The following is a 20583-nucleotide window of genomic DNA, read 5'->3' on the forward strand; positions in this document are numbered from 1 at the left end:
GTAGTCATGATCAGACGGCAAAGAGAGTCATATTGCCCCATTATTGTATTGCATTGTTGGGGTGGATTTTAAGTCATCATTATGGCTTGCCCTTTTGTTGTACGGTATTTTACCCCAGTATGGGTGCATTTTGCCCCAATTAGTGGCATTTCCAGATTATTTTATCAATTTCTAAAATTACTTTTTAATTTATTTTTTTAAACTTTTCATGTATGTTGAGAATTTATGCAACGCATGATATTCATTGTTGCTTTTAATTTTAACGGGAAAAAACCTTGATTTCCATAACTGGTGCATTTTACCCCAGGAACCCCTATTCAAACTTTGAGTTGAGGATTTTCCAGGTGCTTGCGCAAAATCAATTCGCGACGTTGCTTTTCCGGTGACGCCATTTCTTCCAACTTTAAAAAAAACTGACAGCGATAAAAATACACTCTAAACTACTTCTACCCAAATTTTCAAGAGAAAATACCCCATGAGTAATTTTCTACAGCATTTTTTTTTCGTGATGCAATTTAGAATAGTTTTCAAAGACTTTCGGCTCCGTAAAGTTTTATCAAGAGCCATGCCAAATAAATGAATATAAAAAATAAATGTATAGCATCTAACGATAAGTGGGAGCCTACATAGATCTGAAGTGGCCACTCTCTTAGCAAAGCCAATGCAAACACAGCAGTTTGATCAAGTCGATAGCAGAGTTCAATACCTAAAATGAGTCTCCCCATCATGTTTCACGCAAGACACACTTGAGAAGAACCGTAATCTATCTGTCACAGAAGAGCTATTATTCAAGATTAATCGGTTCGTTTCAAAACTGAACAGCGCTCACGCGTTTTTGTTTTTGGGAACCAACCTGTCGAGCATCCCTTCACCTCTGCCGAGCTAGGTAGGTCAACAACAGCAATGGTCAAACAGGTTTACACCTACCTCTAATTACCCTGCGGGGATTGGTCGGGATTGTAAACACACATACCGTTGAATCATTCGCTCATTTCACTTTTTTACCTGGGTTTACCTTTATAGACGTACCCCGCGGGCTCTGCGCTAATCCGCTTCTCAAAACGTTGCTCGCTGCTGCCGATGGTGCTGTTTGGTTTTCGCAAATTTCGGTCAACGACCCAGGAAGGGATGGGGCAGCGCCATCACCACCACCATGTTAATGGATTCCGCAATGCGAATGGAACAACGAGTCAACATCTACCCACCAAATGTGTTTCATTTTTATGGATGGATGCTCACTCGAGATGGGTTGAAACGAAGCATCGCAAGAGTGAGAGGTTAAAATTATCTGGCATTTGATGAAGGTGCAAGTCTATTCCCACGATGATGGGTTAGGACCAGGGGCCACATTGCGCATCTCGAAACGAAAAACTTTTTCATACAAGCGTTCGTAAAAAAAAGTCTTTCGTTTCGAGATGCGCAATGTGGCCCCAGGAATGGAGTAGATTAATTGCTTTGGGTTCCAGGAAATTCAAGGTTAAGTATTTGCGGTGGAGAAAGAAAATGAGCACTGAGATTATTTATTGTGAGTGGGCACATAAATAATCTCACTCGTGCAACTTGATCTTTTGTGATTTCTAAACTTCACACATTGGCTAATTGTTCGTTGTGAGGAAAATCGTTCAAATTTGTGCTGAAATTCAACTTCCACCGACTTCCAATAAATCATAGAACGAAATCGACTCTTTCAATCAAATTGAGTTGGCAAAAACCGAAGAACAACAACTTTCGGTTCTCACTTCCAGTGTAGTGTGCAATGATTCAAATCCTGGGAAGATGACCAAGTGCCATCAATAGCAATGTGGTATTAAAGAAAGCCACTGGTTACGAAACTCTTCACAACAGAAGTAAACTTTTAAAAGCAACAAAACAAAACCATCGAATCCTGTCACCTGTTATTCTAGATACAGACAGTATTTCTAAATTTTCAACCCCTTAACCCCTACACTGCGAACGGAACGATGAAACAATCCCGGCGCTACCGAAATTCCTCACCTTCGGCAAGCCCACATGCCGCCACCAGTCATCAACAACTCCGGCGGACCGATCATCAAAATGTAAATATATACATAAGGTAGGTATATCCGATTACCACTCCAGTTGACCAGTTGTAGCTGAAGCAGCAGCAGTAGCACCTCACTCTATGGCCATCGACTGAAAAGTGGGTCAATTTATGCAAAACGCGAGTACGTGCTAATCCCAAAACAGCTCATTTCCATAACTTGTGGCGACGACGGATGTGTTCAGCAGGCTTGGGAAGGGATAGTAGACGCATGACTGACGGTGAAATATTTACATTTGTGTGGAACAACAAACGACCTTTTGCTCAAAATTTGGCTACTTTGAACGGGCGAGTGGCCGCAAAAGAGAGCTACCTAAACCTAGTAGTCTACGGACTGGAAAACAACTGACAAACTTGGACATGGCACGATAAACATTCCAACAACAGGACTCAACAGGGTATCCGGTGAACATAAAAAAGAATCAGTTGAGCAAATTTGGAATCATGGGTAGTGGGGAAAAATATGAGATCAGGTATCGGCATACAGAGAGATACCGTTGATTGCGGATGGAGTTTTAGTTTTGATTTTTGAGTAAATGATATCTGTATTACCAAAAATCAGGTATCAAGAAATCCAGAAAAAAATAGCGGCAAAAAATTCCACCCGTAAACAACGGTACCTCTCTGTAAGTTGTTTCAAACGAAAGCAGGTTTACCAATCAAAGCAAATGAACTGCTGGGTTATTTATTTCGAGTTATTCTTTATTCTCCTGAAGTTGGCGTTTGGAAGCCAAATGACTAAAATGAAGTGTAATAAATTACTGCCATCAATTATTATGTTTCGGAGAAAACGCAATTATTCGCATTCGTTGATTCTCTCGTTTCGGATTAATTTTGGCATCGAAACTTGAGTGAATAGTGATTGTTGCATATAGTTCAACGGTAGTGATGTGGGCTATAGCTATGAGTAATGTTGTACCTGTGTCAATTCCGTCCTGTTACGACCAATCAGACGTCAATCCTGAAATAAATAAAAAAAAGTGTTCATAAAGCGAGTGTTGTAAAAATTATATAACATATTTTTGAGATACCGACCGAAAGATTTAGAGAACATTGAAGAAAATATGAATACAACAAGAAAGGGAGTTGGCTTTCACTCTGATTTATTGTGGTTTTATAACGGCAATAAGCAATATCATTAGTTTAAATATAGCATTTAATAGTGCAAAATATTCTTGATTAGTCGGTCAGTTCTATGCTGTTTTAAAAACCTTTCAAAGTCTGACGATAAAGTAAAAAAGTAGTTTTTAAGATGAATTTAATGCAGCGCTCTATTCCTTTATAAAACTGTTCTGTAAATACTCCATGAATGTGTTTTATAATTATAAAAGCAATTATAAAACCATTCGTTTCCAAACGGGAACAAAGCATAAATTATTGCTTTTTGGTTTCAATATAGCGTATCACAAAACCCCCACTATTTACAAATTGAAATAAAGAGATTGATCCGCAAATCGATTGGGGATTTCAAACACAGAATGAAAAAAAAATTCCGAAGGATAGTCGAAGTAGGAGGAATAATTCTAGCGATGCTGTTGACGGAAGGGAAACGGAATCCAATTCCAAAACTTCCTGGGAGGTCCAGCAGCTCCGACTGAATCGGTCAACAACAACAGAGCAGCCGACGACGAGCAGAGTAAAGTGAATGCAGATACACTTGTATGACAACTCATAGCTGCATTTTGACACTGGAATACTTTTAGGATGTGCTCATAATTTATTATGCAAATAATGCTCATGTTCATAGTTTGATACACAAGTGTATCCGTGGCCTAACTGCTTCGAATGGAAAAAAAAGTAAAGGGTTGTGTCCTAGACACGACCGCAGTATGACGTAGAACCACACAAAATTGATGTTTTTCATGCATTTTTGACTATTATACTTTATCTTAAAATTTTCAAGTATTTCAATGTTTCGGTTATGGTTGACTCAAAACAATTTACACATTTTTCTTGACAAATATCCATGTGAAATTCCACATGATTTTCATTTGACCACAGATAAACAGAATCCACTCAGAAGTACACATGAAATTTACACGCAAATGAATAGTATGTGTGGTCACGTATGGTTTTTATATGTAAGGGAGAATAGCCCATAATGCACCCCTGGGGTAAAATGCCCACTTTTAGAAAAACAGCGATAACTTTTCCTCAGATGCATTTTCCGGGTAACGGTTTGTGATTGTTTTCAACTGGAGGTTTCACAAATAATTCTTGATCATAAAATCATGTATTGACCTGCTGATTCCTTAAAAAAAATTACATTTTGTGCAAAACAGGACACAGTTGTTAAAATCATCGACTGTAAATTAAGCTTTTAACATCATACATCACAAAAAAAAAATAACAAATTAACGTTTCGTATATTTTTTAGATATTTTACTTGATGAATCACAGTTTAACATTCTATTGAGATTTTGAGACCTTATTTCTGATGTATCATAAAGAAATAATCATTTGAAATACCGCATCCCTTTGCATTATCTACTTGCAGGGGTTATGGTTTGTTTACCATGGGGTGCATTTTACCATGGGGTGCATTTTATATGTTGTGGTGCGTTTTGGTCATTGTTGTCGTGCGTCTTGTCCCAATGTTGTGGTGCATATTGCATCATGAATCAGGCGTTTTGCCCCGCTATCATTTTGGAAGCAATTTAGAAAATACCTTGAAAGTCATGGAAAATCATCCTTTTGTAGTTCTAAATCACTCGATCTTTGTAGAAAACATGGTAATGAACCAAACGCCATTACTTTCTTCTTGATTTTAGCTTCCATTCGCCAGCCATTGACGATTTTGCTTAAAGGGTGCGTTTTGCACCATCCTACCCTACATATTTTAAGTATGTGGCCGACACATAGATATTGATTTGTTAGGAGCGGTATTTGAGGGGTGGGGGGGGGGGGGGTTAGGAAAGGTTGTTGAGGGGTGGGGGGGGGTTAGGAAAGGTTGTTGATGAGTGGGGGAGGGGTTAGGAAGGTTGTTGATGAGTGGTAGTGGGGGGTTAGGAGAGGTTGTTGAGGGAGGGGAGAGATTGTTGTGAAGGGGGGAGGGGGAGAAATTGTCGTGAAAGGGGGAGGGGGAGAGATTGTTGTGAAGGGGGAGGGGGAGAGGTTGTTGTGAAAGGGGGAGGGGGTTTACATCATTATTGTGGTCACGCCGTGATCCACCTTTAGCCGCTGATTTGGTCCTGCTTATTGCGTGACCAAGTGCCACGCCGTCCGAAGCGAAAATGAGCAAAAGCATGACAGCAGCGCTCTTTTATATTTTTTCCGGTTCAGAACCTGATAGGATTTCCCGCAGTTTTTTATGAATGGGGTGGAGCAGAAAGTTTCTTTTGTGCAGAATATGTCAAATAGGATGGACTTTGGATGTTAATATAATTGCATATATAGAGGCACCAGATATGTTTTACCGACAGTTGTGTGTAATTCACCAACTGAATGTCATCAAACATGTCTTCAATGCAATTTTTTGTTCAAATTTGGTAAAACTTGGTTTTACTAATGATTGTGGTTTGTTTAAAATTTATTTCCCGGAAAAAAGGGATCGTCAAAGTCTGTCTCGCTTTCGGGTTATTGTTGGAGAGGTATTTGAGAGGTATTTGAGGGGGGGGGGGTGTTAGGAGAGGTATTTGAGGGAGGGGTTTAGGAGAGGTTTGATGGTGGGGAGAGGGATAGGAGAGGTTTGATGGTGGGGGGGTGGGGGTAGGAGCGGTTGTTGAAGGGGGGGCATTGCTTTTCCTCATTGTGGTCACGCCGTGATCCACCTTAAACCGCTGATTTGGTCCTGCTTGCTGCAGGACCAAGCGCCACGCCGTCCGAAGCGTTAATGAGCAGTGGCAGTTTTTTTTTTAAGTTTAAATGATCTTTATTTTAGTTTAACTTGGACGATTACCATATAAATTTTTACTAAGTGATTTAATTGCTTTCTTCATCTTTAGGTATGGGCAAAATTCAAAATTTGTTTTACAGAATTAGTCCTAGACTTAGTACACGGTCGACCACCTTGGTGGGATTGGTTTGTTTTGTTTTTAGAATTTGAAGAGAAACTGCTTAATACTACTATTTACAGCTTAAAACTAACCTACTCTACTATATACACTTAACCTACTATGTAAAAATTGCTTATTAAAGCATGTTCAGAAAGATTACATTTTTGGATAAATTTGGTTGTCATATCATCAATTTTGGAATCTACTTTGGGAATTTCTGCCTCTTGATGGAGGTCTGCTATTCTTGTGTCGAATGGACGATCTAGGATCATCCTCAACACTCTATTCTGTGCAACCTGGATTTTGTTCCTGTGGGTCTGAGCGCACGATTCCCACACCGGGGCGGCATAGAAGATCGCGGGGGCTATGATCTGTTTGTAAACAGCCAGTTTGTTTTGCCTTGAGAGGCGGGATCTGCGGCAAATGAGCGGATACAAACACCTAACCAAGGCGGAGCACTTAACTAGGGTTTTCTCTATGTGCGAGCGGAACAGGAGCTTCTCATCGAACAACATCCCGAGATAAGTAACATCAGTGGACCACTCGACCCTTGTACCATCCATTATTACGGTACAGGAGGGAGACGGTTTAAGTTTTGGCGATTGTCTGTGAAGGAACATGATCGCTTGGGTTTTCGAGGCGTTAATTTTGATTTTCCACGTGGTGGCATAATCAGTAAAGGTGTCAAGGCATCGTTGGAGCTTGTTCGTAATTTCACGAGGCATCCTACCCTTGACGGCTATCGCGGTGTCATCTGCAAACAGAAAGAACACGCAACCGTCTCCTAGAGGAGGGATGTCCGACGTGTAGATGCTGTAAAGCAGTGGTCCCAGCAGACTCCCTTGCGGAACACCTGCTGGGATCGGAAATTGTCCCGAAAGGGAACTATTCAACGACACCCTGAACGACCTTTGCTGGAGATAGTTACGGGTGATTTTCACAAGGTATGGTGGAAAGTTGGAGTTACAAAGCTTGTATATAAGTCCGTCGTGCCAGACATTGTCAAACGCCTTTTCGACGTCTAACAAGGCCATGGCTGTGGACTTGGATACAGCTTTGTTACTCCGGATGTTATTCATCACCCGCACTAGCTGATGATTGGTGGAATGCCCCTTACGGAACCCGAACTGTTCCGGAAGAAGAATGTCATGTTCCTCCACAAACTTGTTTAGTCGGCTGAGGATCAATTTTTCGAACAGCTTGCTCAGCGCTGAGAGCAGGCTAATCGGTCTGTAGCTTGACGCTAGTGAAGGGTCTTTCCCAGGTTTGCGGATCGGGATGATTTTTGCCACCTTCCAGATGCTTGGAAAGTAGTGCAGCTCCAAGCATCTGTTGAGGATGGCAGCCAGCAGCGAGTGCACCCTCGCGCTGAGATTTTTCAACTCTAGGTTGAATATTCCGTCAAACCCGGGAGCCTTCATGTTCGTACTGTGTTTCAGCGCTGAGCAAATTTGTTCCTCTGTAATCCGTTCTTCTGGAGGGACGACACAAGGGGAGGCATCTAACGTCTGGACGCACTGCACAACCTGGTTCTCGAGTGGACTTGGGATTGTAGAGCCAAGCAAATGCGATTGGGCAATGTGCTCCCCAATTGCATTGGCCTTCTCTTCGTTGGTGATAAGCCGTTCGTCATTGACTCTAAGTGGTGGAATGGGCTTGGGGTGAGACTTCAGCACCTTGGCAACCTTCCAGAATGGTCTGGAACGGTCGTCCAGGTTCTGAACGAGCCGCCCGAAACTCTCGTTCCGGATTGAGACCATTCTGGAAGCGATCTGCCGATTCAGATCGACCATTTCGTATTTACGCTGCAGATCCCCAGTCCGCTGAAACTGGCGTCTACGAACATTTCTGAGCCGAATCAAGAGTTTGGTGTGGGAATCAATTGCTTGAAACTTACCCCTCACAGGAACTCGTCGAACGCACTCTTCGTCAGCCACGGATATGGCTTGATGGAGACCCTCCAGGGCCCGGTCGATGTCATCCACTGTGTCGAGCGGTGGGTTGTCGTCGATGTGGCGGTCGACCACGCGTCGAAACTGGACCCAGTTGACTCGATGGTAGTCCTTCCGCTGGCACGGTGCAGGGGCCACGTTGTAGCCCAGCTCGGTCAGCACCGGTTGGTGGTCCGAACTCAGGTCGTTGACGGCAACCGGCTTGGCTAATCTGGTGTTTGCCAAGAACAGGTCCAGCGTCGATGGGTTGCCCGTCGGTGATGTGAAGGTTGGTTCGTCCGGAAACCAGACGGAATAGAGACCATGCTGGGAATGGTCGAATAGCAGGCGGCCGTTCTGGTTCTGCTGGTAGTTCCACCAGGCCTCGTGCCGGGCGTTCAGGTCCCCTCCGATTACAAAGCGGGCATTGGTGTGGGTTATGATGGCAAGGTCGTTCTTGAACTGCTGTGCTGTACCATTGCTAACGGTACATTGCCGGGGGCAGTAGACAACGATGAACCGGACGTTTCCGGTCGATGTTTCCACCTCAACGCCAACGGCCTCGATGATGGAAGTGCGGTAGTGGGGTAGGGTGCAGTACTTGATGCCTTTCTTGATGATGACCGCGACACCGCCCCCCCTGGAGCTGGTGCGATCAAGCCGGACAATGCTGTGGTCGGGCAGCCAGAAGCTGTCACCGGTCTTGAGGTGGGTCTCGGTGAGAAGGCCCACGTCGATGTCGTGCTTGCGGAGGAAGTCTGCAAGCTCAATGTTTTTCGCCCCTACGGAGCGAGCGTTCCAGTTGGCGATCTTTATGGGTTCACGGTCCATAATTAGCGACGAAGGAGATGATAGCTTGGAGCTGTTGTGTTCTTGTTGCGCAGGTGCGCTTGATGATGATGGCCTGGGCCAACAGTGTGACGATCTCATCCGTTGACAGCGGAGAATCGTCTGTAGCTTCACCGGTTGTACCGGCCAATCCCGGAGCAGGGGGATCCGTCGATGGCCCGGAGGCTTGACCGGGTACTGCAGCGGCAGCCAACTGTTGGTTGAGCGGGAGCGGCGGCAACACTGGAATTGGCCGTGATTGGACCGGTGATAACGGAGGAAAGTTCTGCGCGTTGTTTTCTGGAACCTTCTTGCGACCGGGCTGGCTGTTGGACGAGGCCTTCTTCCGGATCTCAGCGTATTCGGCCCGCTTCGGACAGGCCTTACTCGTGGCCTTGTGGGCGGCACCGCAGTTGGCGCATGTGGGAGTGGCTTCCTCGATGCTGTCGCAGTTGTCGATCTTGTGGTTATTGCCGCATTTGATGCAGCGGCTGGCCATGCGGCAATTCCTGGTGCCGTGCCCGAACAATAGGCAGTTCGAGCACTGAGTGACGCCACGGTGGGTGGGTTTATACCGCTCCCACTTCACTACGATGTGGAACAGTGTGCGTGTCGTCTGGAGATCCTTCACGGTTGTGGAATTCTTCTCCAGATGGACCAGGTAGAGCTGGTCACGATACTTGATGGCCTTGCTGCGGGTCATCTTGTGGACTTCGACCGGCTTGAGGCCGTTTGCCTTAATCTCGTCCATTAAGGTGGTGGTGTCCATGTCGTGGAGCCCGCGCAGCACCACTTTCAGCGGCTTGGTGGCCTCGATGTCGTGGGAGAAGTACTCCAGCTTCATTCTGTCCAAGAGGGCCTGAACTGCGTTGAAGTGTTTTTCGGCCAGGACCATCAGTTTGTAGCCTTCCGTGCACCGTTGAATGGTGCAGCGAAGGCCCTGCTTAATGTAGAAATCCAGCTGCTCCCATAGCCCGGGAGGGAAGCCCTTCACATAGAAGGGTGGCAACTTAACTTTTTTCGGCACCGTCTCAGGGTCCGACTGCGGCTGCGCTCCGTTCTGCAGGGCGGAGAACGGATTGTTGCTCAGCAGCTTTTTTGCTGCTGATACGGTCGCGCTGCTGTCTTCAGGTCTGGGTCGTTTAGTTCCGGGAGGCCCCGGCTGCGGGTCCGCAACGCCTGTCGGGATGGGCAATGGGGTTTTCTTCTGCTTCTTCTGGGCTGGCTCGGTGGTCGCGCCGTCTCCTGGGAGAGTCTGTTTTCCCGGTAAACCGGCACTCGCGTTACCGCGCGATTTCTTACCCATGGCTGGGTCAGCGAGAGCGTCACTACACAACGCGGAGCTAATTCGACTTGCGAACGAACGAACGAAACTAGAAAGAATTCAAATCGACTGAACTGCTCAACAGTCTGGCAGCGAATGTTGTGTGGTCCTGCATGAGCAGTGGCATGAGAGCAGCGCTGATTTATATCTTTTCAGGTTGAAGCAGAATGATGTGCAACCAAGTGGTATTCGTTTATGATGACTGGGTTTGGGAAAAAGGCTTATTTCATGAAATCAGCGATAAAATTATCATTTGTACATTTTCAAAAATTTAATTACAGAAAAATTGGAAAAATATTTATTTCAACAGGTTCGTAATGTAATATCCTATCGATTGGCGTATTTGGATTTTAATTTCATCTATAAATGACAAAGTTACAAGCGTTCAAAACCTAACACTCCTTCACCACACATATTTTTTGACTTGCACCCCAGTATAGTCGACAAAGACGTAGTTCTACGTCAAAAATAACCCGGATCGAGGATGTCACGAACTCGTTGATCCAATGTTGGAGTTGAACCAACCAGTGGAAACTATCGATTTTAAATTGGATCATTACTTAAATAGCCTATTGGCCCCAAGTACATCTATAAGCGTACCCCATTCTAATCGAAATTATAGTACTACACTATGTTTGTTTTGATTCGCTATGGAAGTTTGACAGATAAAATGAGGGGTTCGAGGATTTTTCTATGTTTCGAGGGGTGCATCGATTATCTTGGGACCGAAGACTGTACCAGTTGAGCCAAAAAGTTGAGCAGGTTTCTTCAGGACCTTCTGGTCTTAGATTTACCTCTATGGCAAAACCTCGTTACAATAACTGTACAACAAAACTATCGAAAGATAAACAATTTCTCTGAGTCAATTAGCGAGAATGGAAGGAGTAAGCATCGGAGCCGTTCGAAACGTGATTCAGAAGTATGGTGATGGAAACCGAAAAACCGAACCCTGTTGACAAAAATCTGGACCGGAAAATGGTGCAAGCTTTCACTCGCAAGTGCTTCGGTTCGAGACGTGGCTAAAAAGTGGGATCCTCGAAGAGCGGGCCAAGGCAAGAATGGGTCTAAAGACGTATAAAAAGCAGAATAAGCTAAAGCGGAGTGAAGAACAAGCCGCATCCGTCAAACCGAGAGCTCGAAAGCTATACGACCAATTAATGTGCGGATAATCGGTGTGCGATTCATCCCACTGCGACCTAGCAAGAAGTACAGTCGACTTGTTTCGCGCTCCGGTATTTCGGAAGTTTTCTCGGTATTCGGTTGGTTTAAATTATCAGTTTTTTCTCGCTTAGTGATTACTGGCATAGTTACCGGCTAAACAATTATCTGAAAGTGAGTTTTTCTGAGAAGAAAGTGGTTTTCGGCGTCATCGGAAAGAAAATTGTTCACTTGCAATTGGATATTCGCAAACCAATTTGCGCTTCATCGGTGCGTGATCACGCATACCTGCACACAGATCATCGTCATCGAGTGTCAGCATCTGCCTCCGCATTTATACCGGTCATCCATCATCGTGTGTCCAGCTGAGTGCCGAGCCTCATACAAGCACACCACTACAAAGATCGCCCGCACACGCGCATCGAAGGTCACCCACGCTGCGCGTCGCTCCGCTGCTGCTGTGTAATCACTCGGTGGTAGTAGTATAGCAGATAAGTTTTTTTTTTCCTGTTTCTTTCTCTCGCCCATCAGTTAAATTTAATTTTGTGTTTCTGTGTTTGTAGTTTTTCTGTTTATTGTGTCTGTGTGGTTTTAAGCATCGTTTCAGTGGTAGAGCGTTTACCGCTCCCACTAGTACGGCAAAATGGACGTCTCGTCAGAAGACGATACGGACATTTTGTCGGAAGATGACACCAGTTTGCCACTCGATGGCAAGAAAAGACGAAAACGTCCTGTCATTCATGGTTCGTCTCAGAAAAGCCCCCGATCGCGAGCCTATCCAGATGACTCGACTGGGCCATGGGTTGTCTACTTTCAGCCCAAAAACAAACCTTTGAACTTGATGCAAATTTCCACTGATCTGACGAAGCGATACTCGGCCGTGACCGAGATCACGAAGGTTAGGCATAATAAACTTCGTGTTGTCGTTTCTAACCTGAAGCAGGCTAACGAGATTGCTGCCTCCCAGCTCTTTACGATTGAGTACAGGATTTACATACCAGCTCGTGATGTGGAGATCGAAGGTGTGGTCACCGAACCGAGTCTGACCCCCGAGATCTTGGAGAAGCAGGCGGTTGGCCGTTTCAAGAACCCCTTGCTCCCCCCGGTGAAGATACTGGATGTCCAAAAACTGGGCTCAGTATCTGTCAGCGAGGGTAAAAAGAGTTTTACCCCCACAGACTCGTTTCGGGTGATCTTTTCTGGTTCAGCCCTTCCTCACTACATCGAGTTGGGAAAACTTCGGCTACCTGTGCGTTTGTTTGTTCCTCGGGTCATGAACTGCCAAAACTGCAAACAGTTGGGACATACGGCCTCTCACTGTGGCAGCAAGGCACGCTGTTCCAAATGCGGGGAGAAGCACGAGGATGGCGCCTGCACAGTCACTGCACCAAAATGCGTGTACTGTAAGGGAACTCCTCAAGGTCTCTCATCGTAACCGGCGTACAAACAACGCGGGGAGAAACTAGAACGCTCTCTTAAGGAGCGTTCCAGGCAGTCTTTTGCAGCAATGCTAAAAACAGCCACACCATCAACCAACGACAAAAATCCCTTTGCTGTTTTGTCTGATGACGAGTCTAACTCTGACTTGGCTGAGGAGGGAGTTTCTTTCAGTTTTCCGGAAGGTTCTGCACGGAAACGAAAACGCATCCGTTCGCGGAAAGTTGCAGATAAGGAACCCCAAATCAGCTTGCCCAAATCAAGGAGTGATGGAAAAAAGGAAGTTTCAACTCCTCCTGGTTTCCGCAGAACTGACTATAACCAGAACTTTCCATCTCTCCCGGGAACATCAAAAACCCCTGATGGCCCATTTTTAAGAACAGAAGCCCCTTCTTCATCCGGGTTGTTCTCATTTGATAAAATTGTGGACGATATTCTCAAGTACCTCAATATTTCTGATCCTCTCAAAAACATTGTTCTGGCAATGCTTCCTTCTGTGAAGACCCTCTTGAAGCAATTGACATTGAAGTGGCCCCTCATTGCAGCAATCATTTCGTTCGATGGATAATTTTCCAAACGAGGTCGGGGATTTGATCACTGTTCTACAGTGGAATTGTCGAAGTCTTATTCCTAAGATAGAATCGTTTAAGTTTTTGGTTCACAATAATGATTGTGATGCATTTGCTCTGTGTGAAACTTGGCTCTCTTCAGATATCGATCTTCCTTTTCATGATTTTAACATTATTCGACTGGATCGTGAGGATTCGCGTGGAGGAGGAGTACTTTTGGGGATCAAAAAGTGCCATTCCTTCTATAGAGTGAATCTTCCACAATTTCCAGGTATTGAAGTTGTCGCATGTCAGGCTTTTATTAAAGGCAAGAGCCTTTGTATTGCTTCTGTGTATATTCCTCCCCGAGTTTCGATTAGTCAAAAACAACTTTCAGATATCTGTTCAGTTCTTCCTACTCCACGGTTGATTATGGGAGATTTTAATTCCCACGGTACAGGCTGGGGGGAACTGTATGATGACAACCGTTCTACTTTGATATATGACCTCTGTGATAACTTCAATATGACAATTCTTAACAATGGAGAAGTAACACGTCTGGCTGGTCCATCCTCAAATGGAAGTAGATTAGACCTCACACTTTGCTCTAATTCATTATCGTTGGATTGCACGTGGAATGTGATTCAGGATCCCCACGGTAGTGATCACTTGCCGATCGGCATTTCGATTGCCAGTGGGTTCAATTCGTCGGAATCCGTTAACGTCGCGTACGACCTCACCCGTAATATCGATTGGACAACGTTCAAGACCGCGATAGATGAAGCCGTGTCGTCCGTAGAAGAGCTTCCACAGTTGGAGGAATATAACTTCCTCTCCAATCTGATCTTGGACAGCGCGCTTCGAGCTCAAACTCGGCCGGTTCCAGGAACGTCTTTTCGTAGGAAACCTCCTACCCCTTGGTGGGACCAGCAATGCACTGAGGTTTATCGTAAAAAGTCCGACGCGTTTAAGCTTTTCCGGAAACGCGGAACACCCGAGTATTTCGAAGCGTACTCGACTCTTGAACACGAACTCAAGAGCCTCATCAAAGCCAAGAAACGCGGATACTGGCGGCAATTCGTGGACGGTTTATCGCGCGAAACGTCGATGAATACGCTTTGGAACACGGCGCGAAGGATGCGTAACCGGTCTTCAAACAACGAGAGCGAGGAGTACTCGGATCGGTGGATTCTCAAGTTCGCGCGAAAAGTATGTCCTGATTCCGTGCCGGCACAGATGATTCCTCGCGAAACGACGAATTCGGTAGACGAGATCAGCCAGCCTTTTTCAATGCTGCAGCTCTCACTCGCGCTCCTTTCGTGTCGCAATTCGGCTCCGGGGGCTGATAGGATCAAGTTCGACTTGTTGAAGAACCTCCCAGACGTCGCTAAGAGGCGCATGTTGAACTTGTTTTGTCAGTTCCTGGAGTTCAATATTGTTCCAGATGTTTGGAGGCGAGTGAGAGTTATAGCCATTAAAAAGCCTGGAAAACCCGCGTCAGATCATAACTCGTATCGTCCCATCGCGATGTTATCGTGCATTCGAAAATTGTTGGAGAAAATGATCCTTTTTCGCCTCGACAAATGGGTTGAGACGAACCACCTACTCTCAGATACTCAATTTGGTTTCCGTAGGGGTAAGGGAACGAACGACTGTCTCGCGTTGCTTTCCACAGAAATCCAGTTGGCTTTTGCTAAAAAAGAGCAAATGGCTTCTGTGTTCTTGGATATTAAGGGGGCTTTTGATTCAGTATCGGTTGAAGTCCTTTCAGACAAACTCCACGCTTGTGGCCTTTCCTCATTAATTAATAACTTTTTGTACAATTTGCTGTCAGAGAAACATATGAGCTTTTCTCATGGAAACTCTACAGCTTCACGATTCAGCTACATGGATCTCTCCCAGGGCTCATGTTTAAGCCCCCTTCTGTATAATTTCTACGTCAGAGAAATTGACAATTGTCTAAGGGACAACTGCACGTTGAGACAACTTGCAGATGACGGAGTAGTGTCTATGACAGGACCCAGAGAGGCCGACCTGCAAGGACCCTTACAGGATACCTTAGACAATTTGTCTACTTGGGCTATCCAGCTAGGTATCGAATTCTCCACGGAGAAAACTGAGTTGGTCGTTTTTTCTAGGAAGCATAGCCCAGCACAACCGAAGCTTCAACTTTTGGGTAAACCGATCACTCATTCCATGTCTTTTAAATATCTCGGGGTCTGGTTCGATTCCAAATGCACCTGGAGATCCCACATTGAGTATCTGAGACGAAAATGCCAACTAAGGATCAATTTCCTTCGATCAATTACCGGAACGTGGTGGGGAGCCCATCCACAAGATCTTCTGACGTTGTACCGGACAACGATTTTATCGGTTTTAGAGTACGGTAGTTTTTGCTTCCAGTCGGCGGCTAAAACTCACATCATCAAACTGGAACGTATCCAGTATCGTTGTCTTCGTATCGCGTTAGGATGCATGCACTCGACTCATACGATGAGTCTCGAAGTGTTGGCGGGCATGTTGCCACTATCGGATCGGTTTTCGGAATTGTCCCTCAGGCTCCTCACCCGTTGTGAAGTTATGAACCCACTGGTAATCGAAAACTTTGAGAAGCTTCTTGAGCTAAACCCTCAAACTCGTTTTATGTCATTGTACTACGTGTACATAACTCATGATGTCAGCCCTTCACAGCATAATCCCCATCGTGTATGCTTCTCCGACTTCGGCAATTCAGTTAGTTTTGATTTATCTATGACGCGGGAGATTCGTGGAATCCCAGAACATCATCGTTCCATGATTGTTCCGTCAATTTACGCTGCAAAGTTTGGCCAAGTTGACTCCGCAAGATCGTTCTTCACAGATGGATCACTAATAGAGTCGTCCGCTGGTTTTGGTATTTTTAACGAATTTCATAGCGCCTCTCGAATGCTTCATGCTCCTTGTTCCGTATATGTTGCTGAACTGGCGGCAATATATTATACGCTAGAAACGATCGCCTCACTTGCACCAGATCATTATTTTATTTTTACGGATAGTCTCAGTTCTGTCGAGGCTATTCGCTCTATGAGGCCGGTAAAGCACTCCTCTTATTTTCTCATGAAAATACGAGAGCTTTTAAGTGCTTTATCTTTAAGATCTTTTGTCATCACCTTTGCATGGGTCCCATCTCATTGCTCGATTCCGGGCAATGAGATGGCTGACTCACTTGCTAAGGTGGGCGCTATGCAAGGCGATATTTACGATCGACAAATCGCCTACAATGAATGTTTCTTCATTTATCGTCAACAGTCGCTCACCAGCTGGCAAAATAAATGGAGTGAAGGAAGTTTGGGACGATGGCTTTTCTCGATCATCCCTAAGGTGTCGAAGAGTCCTTGGTTCAAGGGGTTGGATGTGGGTCGAGACTTCATTCGTTTGATGTCTCGCCTCATGTCCAATCACTATTCGTTAAACGCTCACTTGTTTCGTGTTGGGCTGGGAGACAGCAATCTCTGTGAATGTGGACAAGGTTACCAAGACGCCGATCACATCCTTTGGTCTTGTGCTGAGCATCGTGGAGTCAGATCTGAGCTGTGCGATTCCCTTCGGGCTCGAGGTAGACAACCTAATGTTCCAGTTCGGGATATTTTGGCTAGACGTGATCTGGAGTTTATGAAACTCATATATGTTTACTTTAAGAATACTAACCTTAGATTGTAAGTTTGATTAACCTTGTGTTTAGTTTGTGTATTGTGCGTGTAGGTTTTTTTTTAATGTTTGTCTTCAAGATGAATAGAAATAAGTTCATGTTTTAGGATTAATTAAATATTTGTATAATAAATCATATTTCAAACCTCCTTCTCCCTTTCCCCATCCAAAAAATTGTAAATCTCCACTAACCTCGAGACGACCGCGAGTAATCGGTTCAATTCCTTTAACTCTAGATTTAAGACATTAATTATGTATAATGAAAATGATAACTCGGCTCTGTAAAGTTTATTCGATTGAGCCTGTACAAATAAATTAATAAAAAAAAAAAAAAAAAAAAAAAAATCGGTGTGCGATTACAAAAATCTTCCTGGTGATCAGTACTACACCGTTCGTGATGGCAGAAGTGTTGACGCATCGTATCGCGCATCGCATAAGTCGATTTTTACCGAATCTTGGAAAGCCTCGAAAATACACTCTTCAAAACCTTCTCCAGGGTGAGCCAACTAGACAGATTCCAGCCTTAATGAGTTTTTTGTCGATGTAATAAATGCAAAGCTGTCATGATCAGGGTTTTATGAATGTTGTTTTGTTGTAGTACTTCATAAAACGTAAACTGTTACTTGGGAGCGTTGTTTCTGAATTGTCAGATTTCAATGCGCTGCAGTTTTTACAGAGCCGTGTTTAGTTCCTGGGTGGCGGACAATCGCACTGTTCCCTTAAACACCCTGACACTGGGGTTTGGATAAAACTTGTCTACAATCAGTTGGCCATTCCTAAGTTTTCAAATGCTCACGGTACTTCCATAGAGGTAACTCTAAGACTAGAAGGTCCCGAAATAACGTGCTCAACTTTTTGGCTCAGCTCTGGTACTCTCTTCGGTCCCAAACTAATCGATTCACCCCTCGAAACATAGGAAAAACCAATAACCCCTCATTTTATCTGTCAAACTTTCATAGCGAATCAAAACAAGCATTGCGTAGTACTAGAATTTCGACTAGAATGGGGTACGTTAATCGTTTGCTTGGGACCAATAGGCTAGTCAAGTAGTGAGCCAATTTAAAATCGTTAGTTTCGTATTGATTGTTGGTACTTCCCTTGATATATTTAAACTTCTTGACTTCCGTTAAGTTTCCTCAATTCTCTTAACGAAGTTCCTGCAGTTTTTTCTGGAATTTTAGGAACTTCCTGGAATTTGAACAATTTCCCTGAAGTTTTCGTAACTTCTTTCTGTAATTTCTCTGGAGTTAACAATTCTCTGATCCTCCCTGAAGTTCTCGAAACTTCTCTATAGTTCTTACGATTCTCCTGAAGCTCTTGGTACTGCCATAGAGGTAACTCTAAGACTAGTAGGTTCCGAAGAAACGTGCTCAAGTTTTTGGCTCAGCTCTGGTACTATCTTCGGTCCCAAGCTAATCGATGCACCCCTCGAAACATAGGAAAATCCACAAGCCCCTCATTTTATCTGTCAAACTTTCATAGCGAATCAAAACAAACATTGTGTAGTACTAGAATTTCGACTAGAATGGGGTATGTTAATCGATTTGCAAGGGACCAATAGGCTAGTCAAGTAGTGAGCCAATTTAAAATCGGTAGTTTCGTATAGCTTGGGACCGAAGAGAGTACCAGAGCTGAGCCAAAAAGTTGGCAACGTTATTTCGGGACCTTCTAATCTTAGAGTTACCTCTATGGTACTATACTGCAGGAAACCCAAAAGTAGGTAAAGTGTGTAACCGTAAAACACAGTGGCTTAAACGCCACTCTCGGTTAGGAGAGACCACTGGTCGTGTTTGGAATTAGCCCGATTTATGAGACCTTATCTCAGGGAACCTCTTGAACGGTTTCCGATCACTAATGGCACGAATAGCTTTATTAAAGGTATAACGCCAAGTTCTGTAGAACCACAAGTATTAACGAAACGAATTACTTTGACTAACCCAAAACATGAACGAAACGGAAAGAGAAAGAAGGAATGCTTACTCAACTGAGCGAAAACCGAAGGAAAAACTGAACGTAAGATAGTGAGTGTTTTTTTATTCCAGTCAGATAAAAATTCTGAATTTTAATTGTGATGTAAACATTCAATCAAAATATTTCATTTCACGCAACCGAGCAACTTGCAAACAATGTTGTTTACAAAGATGGGCTTTTTTATACATTATTTGCTACATTGCATGAAATGTGTCAGAACTTTACATGATATAAAATGTAAACGTATATGATATGTGACGCTTCATTTATGTGCATAATATTGAACACTACTTTTTCGAACTGAGCAGGGAAAAACATTCTAAACACCGCATGGCTTTGGGTACTAAGCTTCCGCTATGACCGCCCGGGATGAAATGAAACCCGCCCCTCTCCTTGGATTGAATCCGGTGATACGCTCTTGGCTACGCACTCAAACGGTCCGCGCTCTCAGACAAAATGGTCCACGGGATTGGTAGCGGGAAAGGGACCTCGTCGACGGTTGATTGGCGACCGTGGGGAAAATTCGCTCCGAGGAATAGCGAACTTCACTTTTCTCCATTTAGCTGAGTCTAATGGTCCATTTCACATGGACGACGGGAAAGATGCCACTTAACGGAACCCCTTTTCCACGTAGCTCGAAAAAGTAATGTAAATTTCTGTTCAATATGATGCACATAAATGGAGCGTCACATATCATATACGATTACATTAAATATCATGTAAAGTTCTGACACATTTCATGCAATGTAGCAAATATTGTATACAAAAACCCATCTTTGTAAACAACATTCTTTGCAAGTGGCTCGGTTGCGTGAAATGAAATACAAGTCTACGTGAATGAATGTTTACATCACAATTAAAATTCAGAATTTTTATCTGTGCCGCCTTGCGAGCCGAATCGAAGATATCTTTTAAGCCCGTACAAGAAACCACAAAGCACTGGAGATCCAACGCGAACTCACATTAATTATATAATTACAATATAAAAATAATTTTAATTATTACCTTTTTGTACAAAATTCACTAATAAAATTAATCGAACAGACTACGCGGAATTCAATAGATCTTTTAGCTACACTGTACAAAGAAAAAAACATTTTAATAAACATAACTTCTGAAAAATAAAAGCTCACTCACTATATTAAACTACTTTTTAAAGTAAGGCCAAATGCACAAACGATTTTAAACGAGAACTTAATTTGCGCACTTCTGTTCACCACCCGATTCGAAAGTGAAATGGATGAGTCAGAGTACCTTTTGCGGGGAAGAAAGATCCTAACGACATTCTTCTTTTAAAATTAAGGTCGCCTTTTTAAATCTATTCCTTTATTTAAAAATTGCGCCAATCCAAACGAATGGCGAAGTATTCCATGGCGCCTTACGTAAACATGTGCAATAGAAGCTACTATCTATAAAGATGAGTTTTTTATAGCAAAATATATCACTAGTTTTATCCAGAACACCTAACCATAAATAAGGCGTACCTTCGACATAGAACTTTATGAAACGCTCGAAATATTTCACTACTGAATGAATTCTTAATGATCAACATTCTATTTCAATTATAGGGGAAACGGCTCTAATGTTGGCCTAAGGATCTAAGATTGGGCCCATCGCTAAAAATCTGCTATTTATCAATTTT

General features: G+C 43.9%; 1 protein-coding gene across 2 annotated transcripts in view; it reads right to left on the reverse strand.

The window, feature by feature from the left end:
* Ncc69 (sodium chloride cotransporter 69) overlaps window positions 1-20583 on the reverse strand; it is a 165368-nt gene that overhangs the window by 96841 nt on the left and 47944 nt on the right. For both annotated transcript variants that reach the window (XM_065221506.1, XM_065221505.1), the window contains exon 3: window positions 2982-3023. The gene's annotated coding sequence lies outside the window, so the exon portion shown is untranslated. The remainder of the gene's footprint in view (window positions 1-2981; window positions 3024-20583) is intronic.

This window comes from Ochlerotatus camptorhynchus, unplaced genomic scaffold (assembly GCF_037179485.1).
Source record: "Ochlerotatus camptorhynchus isolate MF236.1 unplaced genomic scaffold, CSIRO-AGI_Acam_v1.1 ptg000143l, whole genome shotgun sequence".
NCBI classification, from domain to species: Eukaryota; Metazoa; Arthropoda; class Insecta; order Diptera; family Culicidae; genus Ochlerotatus; species Ochlerotatus camptorhynchus.